This window comes from Drosophila suzukii, chromosome 3 (genome assembly GCF_043229965.1).
Source record: "Drosophila suzukii chromosome 3, CBGP_Dsuzu_IsoJpt1.0, whole genome shotgun sequence".
NCBI lineage: Eukaryota > Metazoa > Arthropoda > Insecta > Diptera > Drosophilidae > Drosophila > Drosophila suzukii.
The window spans coordinates 48080108-48092340 of NC_092082.1; the positions used below are offsets into that span (position 1 = coordinate 48080108).

Genomic DNA, 12233 nt, shown 5'->3' on the forward strand with positions numbered 1-12233 from the left:
AGGAGAGATTACAATTGTTTAAAATGGGTGGGTTAAGTTGAGGAATTTTGTATCTATTCGTAAATAGAACAAGTTCTGTTTTCGAGGGATTTACCCCGAGTCCGCTCGCTATCGTCCATTCCGATAGCATTTTAAGTTTAGCGGTCATAAGATCGCAAAGTGTTTGTGGATATTTTCCATTAAAGATGATGGCAACGTCGTCTGCGTATGCCACGACCTTACAACCTCCTCCCTCCAGAATCCGCAGTAGTTTATTTACAGCGATATTCCACAAGAGGGGTGATAGTACACCTCCTTGCGGGGTGCCTCTGTTCACTAGTCTAGTCTGGGTTGAGGTCCCTAGTGTGGCTGTGACCATTCTGCTTATCAGCAATTTATGGATTAGCCTCACCATTGGCGGCTCAACCCCTAGTTCTGTGAGAGATTCTGTTATAGCGGTGGGAAGCACGTTATTGAAGGCTCCCTATATATCCAGGAAGGCGATCAGTGTGTATTCCTTGATGTTGAGTGATTTCTCGATGCTGTTTACCACCAAGTGTAGCGCTGATTCGGTTGACTTACCTTTGGTGTAAGCGTGTTGTGCTTCTGATATTTGTGTCGGGTCTACGGTGGCCCTTATGTGTAGGCTTATCATTCTTTCAAAGCTCTTAAGCAGGAATGATGTTAGGCTTATTGGCCTAAAATCCTTTGCTGTGGTGTGAGTTGCCTTCACTGCCTTGGGAATGAAAACCACCTTTGTTTCTTGCCATGCTGTTGGTAGTTCTCCTACCGCCAGGATGGATTGGAAGATTTTTTTCAACCAGTTTATGGCTATTTGTCCTGCTTGCTGGATGTGAGCCGGTGTTATCCCGTCCGGTCCCGGCGATTTGTATGGTTTAAAATTATGAATGGACCATTTCATGTTACGGTCTGATAGGAGTGGATCTATTTCGATTCCTTCTCCTGTTCCTCTTTCAGGTGGATCACCTGCTTGTTGGCTCCCCGGGAAGTGATTGTCTAGGAGCAGGTCCAAGGACTCTTTACTGGAGTCTGACCATGATCCATCTGCTTTTTGAAGATAGCCCAAAGGTGCGGCTGTCTTAGAGAGTATTTTCCTGAGCCTTGCGGCATCAGTTGTTTTTTCTATGTCAGAGCAGAAGGTCTGCCATGCCATTCGTTTTGCTCTTCTAATGGCCTTTTTGTAAGAGGCTAGTTCAAACTTGTAGTTCAGCCAATTGGTGTCCTCATTTCCCGCCTTTGCTCTGTTAAACAGGCATCTGCAGTTGGTTCTGAGGATAGATAGTTGCTGGGTCCACCAGGGGGGTTTTTTCCTTCCTCTTGGTTTCTCTGTGGGGCATGCCACTTTGAAGGCAGTGTTGCATGCCTCTGTGAATTTGTATACTGTTTCGTCCAGCTCATGTGGGTTTCTGATGCTTTCTGACGGTTCCATGGGGAGGATATTTGTCAGAACTTCTTTGTACCTGTGCCAGTCTGCTCGTCTGGGGTTGGCGAAGCTGACCGGCAAGGGCGAATCAAGGGACAATACGGTTTCTATGAATCTATGGTCCGAGAAGGAGTGCTCGTCAGAGACTGCCCAGTTTTTGACTGCGCCTACGAGTGAATCTGATACCAAAGTTAGATCTATGATCGTTTGGCAAGCTTTAGTTATGAAAGTAGGTGCATTGCCCCTATTGCATAAGATTAGGTTCGAATTTAGAATAAAATCAAAAAGAGACTCACCTCTGTCGTTGTTGTTTGGGCAACCCCACTGGGTGTGATGGGCGTTGGCGTCACAGCCTATTACCAATCCGTACTTGAGCTTTTCGCATTCCTCTGCTGGTCCTCTGACCAGCGCATCTGGGGGGTTTTCCTTCTCAAAGGCCAAATAGGCCGATAAAACCCTTATCGAGCCACTCTGCAGCTCCAGGCTTACTGCGGTGTTGTCTCCGTTGCTGTAATTGCGAAGTAGAAATATACTAAGATGCCTTTTGGCTAATATGCAGGTTCGAATTTTACCTTCTTTGGGGTCAAGCATAAGCTTATATTCCTTTGTTCCTAGTCCAGCAACCTTGCCTCCTACCACCCAAGGTTCCTGTACGAGGACTAGGTCGGCTCCGCCTTCTGTCAGGCGAAGCAGAAGTGCAGCAGACGCTGCTTTACTGTGGTGAAGGTTTATTTGTAGAAGTCTTAGTGACATCTACAGCTTCAACCTCCACCACAGTGACGTCGGCCTCCTCTGTGTCGCTGAGGTCCACGTCCTCGATTGCCGGTCCGAGCGCACGCATCTCTCTGCTCAGCGACGAATCGGTAGAGTAGCCGTCCTCCGGCCCACCAGGTGCCTCCAACTCCTCAGCAAGCACCTGCTCGGCTGGGTTGCCGGCAGAGCTGCTAGCGGCGTTGGAGTCGCCCTTATACACTTTGATGTGTATCGCACTGAACCCGAAGTTCAGCACTCCACGAGCAGTCTCGATCGGAGCTACTGACTCCTTGTTCAGGACCAAAACCGCCTGGTTGACGTCCCCTTCATGCTCCTCCACCTTGACGACTTTCCAGTCCTTCGTGGGGAGGTGCGGGTTGCATTGTTGCAACATGAAGAGGATGTCCTCCGGCGTCTTGATCGCTGCTGGAATCCAGATCCTGGCTCGGGGTCTACTGGGGACATCGCACCAGTCAAGCGCAACGATGTTCGCCCCTTCGTAAACCTCGCCGAGCTTGCTTGTCGCCTCTTTGTACATATCAGCCGACCGCTGACTGTCGCATGCTACCACCTTGACGCTGCCCTGGTACCAGCCCGCGTCCATGCAACAGGGCGAGGTGCCTGGCTTCTCTCGTACCATGCGCAGGCAAATGAGGGAAAGGTGGGACTCCACTACCTTCCACTTGTTTCTGGGGATCCTGCTCTCCGGATTTCCCCTGTCAATCAGGCCGAGTAGTACACGATTCTTCGTGATTTCGGCGAAAGAGACCGATGGCTGGATCTTTGATCTCTTCGCCGATGGCCCGGGTAGTTCGAGGGATCGCTGCCTTTTCGCCTGAGTCGCCTCTTGAGTGGGCTTTTCCTGCCCGTAGTTTGGGAGCACCTTCCTTGCCCACTCTACCTTCTTTAGCCATTCAGGCGAAGGCGTGGCAACGGTGCTCCTGGTGTGTGAACGCAGAGTCTGGGCGGCAGTCCGCCTTTCTGCGTATGTATATTTTGCACCAGCGGGTGGCCCGAGCGCCTTGGCAGTGCCTACCGTTGCTTTCGGCGCAGTTGCGTACGTCGCGGAGGCGTTTGCGGTTGGCTTTCTGCCACCCATCATCCCCAGTTTGGGATGCGGCCCTTTCTGGGCCGTGCTGGTATGGAAGGTGGAACCAGTGTTCGTCTTATCCATGTGTTTTTTAAGAGTACCCGTCTCTATGTTTTTATACCCGTTACTCGTAGAGTAAAAGGGTATACTAGATTCGTCGGAAAGTATGTAACAGGCAGAAGGAAGCGTTTCCGACCCCACAAAGTATATATATTCTTGATCAGGATCACTAGCCGAGTCGATCTAGCCATGTCCGTCTGTCCGTCTGTCCGGATGAACGCTGAGATCTCGGAAACTATGGGAGCTAGGCTATTGAGATTTGGCGTGCAGATTCCTGAGCTTCTTACGCAGCGCAAGTTTGTTTCAGCACAGTGCCACGCCCACTCTAACGCCCACAAACCGCCCAAAACTGTGGCTCCTACAGTTTTGATGCTAGAATACAAATTTTAACTGAAATGTATTGTTCTCATCAATACCTATCGATTGGTCCAAAAAAAAATTTGCCACGCCCACTCTAACGCCCATAACGCTTAAATCTGTATACCGCCGGTAGGTGGCGCATTTTAATCTCGCTTTGCTGCTTGCATATCTCAATTTAGCTGAGTAACGGGTATCTGATAGTCGAGGTACTCGACTATAGCGTTCTTCCTTGTTTGTCTTTTTTTCTTCTGTTTTTTGATCCATAATTAGGTCCCACGAGTTGCGGAGAAGGGGAAAAGTCCGCCGGGCAGAGATCCGCGATGCCCGGGTAAGGCGATAGTTAGAACAGGGGGTCGTCATGTCCCTAAGCACACCGTTTGAGACTGGGCTATTTTTGATCCGGGCCCCCAGCCAGGCTGACTCTTGGCACGGTCCGTATTACACCGTAGTCCGGCCCGGAGTGAGATGTTGTTTGGGAGGGGAGTTGGGTAGGTGTTGTGTTGGGAGTGGGTTTGTGTAAAGCAACTATTTAGATGCGGCTGAACAACTCGCATCGTCGGTATTGCTTCGTTGCAAAATTCCCGCTGGCTGTCCGGGACTGTTTATTTACTGGGGTTTCCGTCCACGGTACCGTGTTTGACTTATCCCACCAGCTTATTCACAGTTGACCTCGAGAGAGGTCGTCCGCTATCCGCAACGTGCGACCCGCTCGGTTGCCCCAGCTAGGCGACTTTGGAACCATCTCACAAGTTCCTCAGCCGAGTCCTTTAAGTTAGTTTTTTTTCGTAATAATGAAATCAATATAATCCTAAAGTTAGTTTTTTTTCGTAATAATGAAATCAATATAATCCTAAAGGAATATAAGACCAAGTATATATTCACCAGTGAGTGGTACCCAAAAAAGGTCCAAATTAAGATGGCAGTCCTAAACATAGACTTGTAATAGATTACAAACAATAAAACGTAAACACTAAACTAATTTTGGAAAAGATAAATACTTCTCAACAATCGATTTGGAATCAGGATTCCACCAAGTTTCAATGAAAGACTCAGATATTGAAAAAACTGCATTTTTTATTAATAATGGAACATTTGAATTTTTACGAATGCCCTTGGTTTAACAAATGAATCGAGAATTTTTCAAAAGTCGATGGGTGATGTTTTAAGGGAACAAGTGGGAAACCGTGCCATGTTTATATGGATGGTATTATTATTTTTTCATACACAATTGAACTGTAATTAAAATTTTACAAAGATCCAATATGAAAATTTCACTCGAAAAATCTAAATTGTTTAAATTAAAAACCGATTTTCTATAATACATAACGTAATTAAAACGGATCCTGAACAAATTGCCACAATTTTAAAATATCCGATTCCACGAAATATTAGAGAGCTCCGAAGTTTTCTAGGCCTAACGTGGTGTTACAGAAAATTTTAATGTAAGTATCCAAAGATTGCTATCTAGGAGGGGAAAATGGAAAGGTTTCTAAAAGAATGTCTACAAAAATTTCAATACAGTTTGACCAAGCAGCTATAGAAGCTTTTAACATGATACAGGATAATAAAATAATTACGTTTACTTTAAAAACATTGGATAGAACAAATGGACATTATGCCACAAATAAAATAGAATTGTAAGCCATAGTATGGGCCTTACAAAATCAACGACTTTTTTATATGGAGTAATTGGCTTATAAATACAAATGGATAGCCAATTCACCATTGCGGATAAAAATTCGAACGGTTTCACGATAAAATGTTAAATACACATAGTGAAACACATAATCCAAAGGGAAAACGTTAGAAACACTTAAAAAAACAGAAAAGAAAATGAATATCATGTATCATGTAGGACAGGTAGTTTATGAAAAGAAACATGGGGAAAGAAATAAACTTAAACCAAGATATAAAAAACAAGTAGTTATGGATGTTATGCCTGATAAAATATTAATCAATAGTAGAAACAGAATTATACACAAATATATCAATTATAATATTGGCCAGTTCAGAAATAATTGATTACTCGAACCCTGAATTTTTTCTGTTCAAGGACAACAAGGATGTTCTTACTTATGAAAACGATAACTTATGACAACGATTTATTCCATGTACCTAATTAAATTTTTTATAATTTTTTTTATTTTTGTTTACGTTTGACTCCATGACATAGTTTAAAATAATAATAAACAATTTATTTTCAATTCCAAATTGTTCAAAGAACTATAATCTCTTTCTGATGATGTAATAAAAATTTTCATAAACATCGCTTTCGATTATTGACATTTGCCCTATAAAATTTAATTGATACTATCACACTGGCAAAAATTTATATTTTTAATACTTTAATTTTAAATAACAAAGAAATTAAAGAAATATTAAGGGACGAAAGCAAACCCAGTTGTTATCGCTGACTTAATGGATATCTCTGTATTCAAAAATCGCAAAAAACAGATGCGAGTTATATTACGCTGGAGCCATTTTCCAAGCCGATGGAAAATTATTAATTGGTAACAAGCCTCAAAACTTACCCGGTTATTAAATGGTGAGAAGTCAATTTGTAAAAAAAATAAGAGAGAAAAATAAATGAATAAACATTATCCAAGACGGTGCCATTTTCCCTCAGCGATATTGCCTTCAGCGATATTTCCTCTGTGAATAAAAGTCTACCACCAATAAGATAAAAGTAAAAAAAAATAAAAAATTAATTTTTTTAAATCAACGACTTTATTATTAGTTAATTTACACACTTTATCTTTTAAGATCTACATGTGGTTGAAAAAAGGTCATTTGACTCATTGAGAGTCACTAATCGAATATGAACTTAGTAACGGTTGGAATTCATAGAAGTTTAGAAGATTTATGTCATATTCAAGTATCTTTAAAACATAATTTTACTAACAAATTTCTTTCTACGCGAATATTCCTTCAGGACGAAGAAAACGCAGAAGATAGAGCTATAATAATAGAAGAAACACACAATCGAGCTCATAGGGGACTAGATGAAAATTATAAACAAGACAGTAGATCATATAATTGGCCAAACTTTATATTCAAAACAAAAAGAATATATTTAAAATTTTAAAATTTGCAATGAAAACAAATACAATAGAAACGCAATTAACATTCCAATTGGAGAAACTCCAATACCATTTATTAATATATAAAGTAAAGTCGTACTTTAAAAACTTGTAATCACGCATACTCCTAGTAGTTAAAGAAATTCAAAATAAATTAAACATCGAAAATATAATAATGGAATTACTTCAACATTTTCCCCAAGCAAAAGTACTTCTGACCGATAATGAACCGAGCCTTACTTCAGCCCAATTTAAATCTGTTGCAAAAGTTCCGAATTAACTTAACACTACGCAGACCCAAAACACAGTACCTCAAACGGACAGGTTGAAAGGGCACATTCGACATTAACAGTCTTAACTCACTGCTTAAAAGATGAATTTAATTTAACATAAACCAACCAAAAACCTTTTGACATTCTTTATAATAAAAGCGATCATGATAATATTCCTCAAATATTGAAAAAACTCAAGAGAAAATATTAGAATCACATAATGGAGATATGCAAGTAGCAAAGCGAGATTGAAATGCACCACCTACCCGCGATCTCAATATATGGCTATGTGGGCGGTAGACAGATTTAAGCGTTATGGGCGTTAGAGTGGGCGTGGCAAATTTTTTTGGGGTCAATCGATAGCTATTGACGAGACTAATACATATAAATTAAAATTTTGTTTCTAGCAAGAAAATTGTGGGCACCACAGGCTTGGGCGGTTCGTGGGCGTTAGAGTGGGCGTGGCTAACTTTATTTTTGGTCAATCGATAGGTATTGACGAGACTTAAACATTTCAGTTAACATTTTTATACCCTTGAGAGGGTATTATGATTTCAGTCAGAAGTTTGCAACGTAGTGAAGGAGACGTTTTCGACCCCATAAAGTATATATATTCTTGATCAGCATCACTAGACGAGTCGATCTAGCCATGTCCGTCTGTCCGTCCGTTTCTACGCAAACTAGTTTTTCAGTTTTAAAGTTATAGGGCTGAAACTTTTCCAAAGGTCTTATTTCATTTGCAGGTAGTATATAAGTTGGATCCAGCAGGATCGGACAAACACATCTTACAGCTCTCATAGGAATAATCGGAAAAAAATTTGTTTTTATTATTTTTTTGATTTAATTAGTTCTGAATTTCGAATTTTATTTTATCAAAATCGGACGACTATATCATATAGCTGCCATAGGGACGATCGGAAAATTGGTGGGGAAATAATATGAAACAAATTATAGCTTCGGTGTTTTGTGACATATTATCTTATACTATTGGGAGTATCATTTTTTGTATTTTTAAATTTAATAATTATAACGGCAAGGGTATACAAACCTCGGCTTGCCGATGTTAACTTCCTTTCGTGTTTTTTCTAGTGTGGCTTGTTCTCTATTTTTGATAGTTTCCGAGATATCAGCGTTCATATTTACAATTTTTTGAAGTTGCTGGACGGTAAAGTGGGCGTGGCGAACTTTTTGTTTGGGTCAATCGATTGGTAATTTTTAATCTAGCACTGTAGGGGCCATTGCTTTGGGCGGTTTGTGGGCGTTAGAGTGGGCGTGGCACACTGACGAAACAAACATGCGCTGCGCAGGAATCTTTAGAATCTGCATGCCTAATCCCAGCATTGCAGCTTCTATTGTTTCCGAGATCACAGATGCAGGCCAGATCGACTCGGATAGTGATCCTGATGAAGAATATACATACTTTACTTTACTTTGGGGTCGGAAACGCTTCCCTTTACCTCTAACATACTTTCCAACGAATCCAGTATACCCTTTTTCTCTACCAGTAACGGGTATAACAAGTAGTTAAGAAGGGTATGCCTAATAAAATAATAATCAATATTAAAAAAAATAATATTAAGGATTAATAAATTATTTTTTTCAACTTACAGAAAATGCATTCCTTAATACCTCTTTTGTCAATCATAATATTGGCCAGATCAGAAATAATTGATTACTCGAACCCTGAATATTTTCTGTTTAGGGACAACAAGGATGTTCTTACTTATAAATGATAGAACGATTTAATCCACGTAACTATTTTAAGTTTTTATAAAGAAATAATAAATATAGAATTAAATAATATTAAATGGAATTCTAACAAGAGGGCACAATAGGAAATTAAATACGATATAGAAGTAATCGAATTAATTTTGTCTGAGTTAATATCATCTAGATCAAGAAGGGGAATAAATGAGTTAGGCACCTTGCGGAAATGGTTAGCTGGATCTCCGGAGTATGATGCTTTCATTAAAGAACAAAATAAAATCCATGAAATTAAATCAATCAAGTTTTCATAGAACAAAATCTACCATCAAAAAAAAAACATCGCCTACGAATATTGACATTTGACCCCCAAAATTTAATTGATACTATCACCCTGTCAAAAATTTATGCTTTTAATGAAAACATTGTAAACAATTTAAAGAATGTCAGGAATTATCACTGGCATAATGGATATTTCTGTAAATATAATACCCAACAATATAAAACAGATGCGGGTTGTATTACGCCATTTCCCAAACCGATGAAAAATTATTAATAAGTAATCAAGTGCAAAATGCGCCAATACATATTATGAAATGTCTACATTAAGGAGAGAACTCGTTAATAATTATTTCATCTTAAGTTTGGAAAAAACTTGTTTTACCCGGTTATTAAGGAAAGAAATAAATTTGTAAAAAAAATATGAAAAAGAAAAATATAAATAGATATTATTAAAGATGGTGTCATTTTAATAAATGGTAATAATATTGTCAACTCCGAATTAAAAGGGTCAATCCTATTAACGTTTCATATACCAATTTAGAGATCAGAGTTCTTGACTATATATCTACGAATCACTTCAAAAATTATTAAATATTCAATTACATTCTATTCGATAGCTCGGAACTCTCTTTAGATAGTATAAACATTTTAAATCCATTCAATAAAATTAATAAAACCACAATAAGTATATTCTTTGTAATATTAATTTTAATAATTATCTTTACGATTTCTTTACATGTTATTAAATACAAAAATATATTTTCAATAAAAAACAACGGCCAGAACTAGAAAAACCTATTAACAAAGATCCTTTTTAGAAGGGGAAGAGTCATTTAACCCGTGAAACTGTTCCACTTATGTTGTTATGTTTCCCATTATATTTTTATAAAAAGATTTGTCATTTGTTACAACTGCCATGGGTAGATCTTTATTTAGCAATTGTCAAAATATGAATGAATTACAGCTAGCTATTGGCGGCCGCGCTGCCTGCAAACATTGGCAGCGGGCGTCATATATATATCGAAGTATGTGCTCGCAATTGTATTTGTGCTGGTATCACTGAGAGCGCGAGAGAAGTTGTACATGCATGCCTTGTATGTGTCTGCACTCAGGCCATGGGAATATGCTGACACTAGCACTTCCCATGAGTTGGGCTCTGAGGCGCATTCATATTTCGGCTGGTCGCAAAAGTTTAGCGGCCAGCATTTTTATACCCGTTACTCGTAGAGTAAAATGGTATACTAGATTCGTCGGAAAGTATGTAACAGGCAGAAGGAAGCGTTTCCGACCCCGAAAAGTATATATATTCTTGATCAGGATCACTAGCCGAGTCGATCTAGCCATGTCCGTCTGTCCGTCTGTCCGTCTGTCTGTCCGTCCGGATGAACGCTGAGATCTCGGAAACTATGGGAGCTAGGCTATTGAGATTTGGCGTGCAGATTCCTGAGCTTCTTACGCAGCGCAAGTTTGTTTCGGCACAGTGCCACGCCCACTCTAACGCCCACAAACCGCCCGAAACTGTGGCTCCTACAATTTTGATGCTAGAATAAAAATTTTAACTGAAATGTGTTGTTCTCATCAATACCTATCGATTGACCCAAAAAAAGTTTGCCACGCCCACTTTAACGCCCACAAACCGCGAAAACCTGTGACGCCCACAATTTTCATGCTAGATAAAAAATTTTAACTGAAATGTATTGGTCTCGTCGATACCTATCGATTGATGAATTTGCCACGCCCACTCTAACGCCCATAACGCTTAAATCTGTATACCGCCGGTAGGTGGCGCATTTTAATCTCGCTTTGCTGCTTGCATATCTCCATATAGCTGAGTAACGGGTATCTGACAGTCGAGGTACTCGACTATAGCTATCTTCCTTGTTGTATTTGTTTAAGTACACTGTAACTCAATGTTGGTGTCGGTACAGTGGGTACTCGCTACAATGATACATGCATACTACAATGGAATTAATAAACAATTTTTTAAATTCAATCTCAGCGATATTGCCTTTGCCTTCAGAGACATTGCCTTTGTTTATAATTCTGACTTTGCCTTAGAGGGTTGGCTGTCTTGCTAAGATAAATAAACCAATCGTAATTCCTTTCGAAGACCAAACTCTCACGGTCGAAGCCCAAACATTTGCATTCTATGATCACATCACATTGCGTTGAAATTTTCAATCAAATTGCATAAGTCAGCGTTATTTTAATTTAAACAAAAAATAAAGTTATAGAAGCTTGAAAAAGAAGAGCTTCTGGTTGAGGTTCGTTGGATACAATTTGAATTAAGAAGGCAGTCTATATCGTGATCGGTCATTCAATAAAGATAGAAAGTACAGATTTAATAGTGAGTTAAGTAAATTAAAGTCCAACAGCAATCAAATACAAATAAAACAATTTTATATTTAAATTAACGACTATTCATAACATTACTTTGGATGTAAAGCCGTCACAATGGACAGAGAGGAATAGGACAAAATTGGCGGACTTAAGGAGGCTTAATATGCTAAATAAAATGTATCCAGGTGTTTGCGGGTAAAAAAATATGGTATGTTGTTACTCTGCCAACGAGCGTCTAAAATCTACAAGATTTTTATAATTAACAAAAGTTACGACATCTTTTTTTTGTCAATAGTGAATTTTCTGCATATATTGTTATACTTGTTATTTCGGAGCCCATTAAAACATTGTATTGTATTAAAACATTGTATTTGTCCATTACAACATGTAATAAATTCTCTAGGCAATACTGGTCAACAATTATATGAGACAAAATTTGCAATGTGCTACAGATGGGGTCGTTACCTATGCCACTTAGTTTTACAACATTATTAAGTCGTTTTTATACCTGTTACTCGTAGAGTAAAAGGGTATACTAGATTCGTCGGAAAGTATGTAACAGGCAGAAGGCAGCGTTTCCGTCTGTCCGTATGTCTGTCCGTCCGGATGAACGGTGAGATCTCGGAAACTATAGTGCTAGATTCCTGAGCTTCGTACGCAGCGCAAGTTTGTTTCAGCAGCGTGCCACGCCCACTCTAACGCCCACAAACCGCCCAAAAGTGTGACTCCTACAGTTATGATGCTAGAATAAAAACTTTAACTGAAATGTATTGTTCTCATCAATACCTATCGATAGACCCAAAAAAAAGTTTGCCACGCCCACTTTAACGCCCACAAACCGCCCACAAACTTCAAAAAATCGTAGATAT

At 39.5% G+C, this 12233-nt stretch overlaps 1 protein-coding gene across 4 annotated transcripts in view; it reads left to right on the forward strand.

Moving 5' to 3' along the window:
* Positions 1-12233, forward strand: part of nAChRalpha4 (nicotinic acetylcholine receptor alpha4) — a 449450-nt gene that overhangs the window by 318801 nt on the left and 118416 nt on the right. The gene's annotated exons all lie outside the window — the stretch shown is intronic.